Here is a 1,346-nt window from a genome sequence, read left to right on the forward strand (position 1 = left end):
GGAATCACTGCCTCTTCCTCCTCTCCAAGTTCGGCCATGTGAGATGTGGTTATGGCCTTGCACTCTCTTTTTGGATTCTCTTCTGTATTGCTTGGAAGAGTGCTAGGAGGGAGTTCAGTAATTTTCTTACTCAGCTGACCCAATTGTGCCTCCAAATTTCTAATGGAGGACCTTGTTTCAGTCATGAAACTTTGAGTGGTTTTGATTAGATCAGAGACAATGGTTGTTAAGTCAGAGGAGTTTTGCTTAGAATTCTCTGTCTGTTGCTGAGAAGATGATGGAAAAGGCTTGCTATTGCTAAACCTGTTTTTTTCCCCATTATTGTTGTTGAAACCTTGTTGAGGTCTCTGTTGATCCTTCCATGAGAGATTTGGATGATTTCTCCATGAAGGATTATAGGTGTTTCCATAGGGTTCTCCCATGTAATTCACCTCTTCCATTGCTGGGTTCTCAGGATCATAAGCTTCTTCTTCAGAGGAAGCTTCCTTAGTACTGCCTGTTGCTGCTTGCATTCCAGACAGACTCTGAGAAATCATATTAACTTGTTGAGTCAATATTTTATTCTGAGCCAATATGGCATTCAGAGTATCAATCTCAAGAACTCCTTTCTTCTGAGTTGACCCATTATTCACAGGATTCCTTTCAGAAGTGTACATGAATTGGTTATTTGCAACCATTTCAATGAGTTCCTAAGCTTCTGTAGGCGGCTTCTTCAGATGAAGAGATCCTCCAGCAGAGCTATCCAGTGACATCTTGGATAGTTCAGACAACCATCATAGAAAACACATATGATGCTCCATTCAGAAAGCATGTCAGAAGGACATCTTCTAATCAATTGCTTGTATCTTTCCCAAGCTTCATAGAGGGATTCACCATCCTTCTGTCTAAAGGTTTGGACTTCCACTCTAAGCTTACTAAATTTTTGAGGTGGAAAGAACTTTGCCAAGAAGGCATTGACTAGCTTTTCCCAAGAGTTCAGGATTTCCTTAGGTTGTGAATCCAACCATGTTCTAGCTCTGTCTCTTACAGCAAAAGGAAAGAGCATAAGTCTGTAGACTTCAGGATCAACCCCATTGGTCTTGACAGTGTCACAGATTTGCAAGAACTCAGCTAAGAACTGATGAGGATCTTCCAATGGAAGTCCATGAAACTTGCAATTCTGTTGCATTAGAGAAACTAATTGAGGGTTAAGCTCAAAGTTGTTTGCTCCAATGGCAGGGATAGAGATGCTTCTCCCATAGAAATCAGGAGTAGGTGCAGTAAAGTCACCAAGCACCTTCCTTGCATTGTTGGCATTGTTGTTATTTTCGGCTGCCATGGTTTCTTCTTCTTTGAAGAGCTCTGTT

The 1,346-nt window shown here is 41.3% G+C and overlaps 1 non-coding gene across 1 annotated transcript; it reads left to right on the top strand.

Annotated features, from left to right (window-relative positions):
- Window positions 1-805: 805 nt before the first annotated feature.
- Window positions 806-913, top strand: LOC148544387 (small nucleolar RNA R71). Its single transcript, XR_015902093.1, has one exon. It is a non-coding gene; the product is annotated as a small nucleolar RNA R71 (small nucleolar RNA).
- The last annotated feature ends 433 nt before the right edge of the window (window positions 914-1,346 follow it).

Source organism: Arachis ipaensis, chromosome B9 (genome assembly GCF_059453495.1).
Source record: "Arachis ipaensis isolate K30076 ecotype BB chromosome B9, ASM5945349v1, whole genome shotgun sequence".
Taxonomy (NCBI): Eukaryota; Viridiplantae; Streptophyta; class Magnoliopsida; order Fabales; family Fabaceae; genus Arachis; species Arachis ipaensis.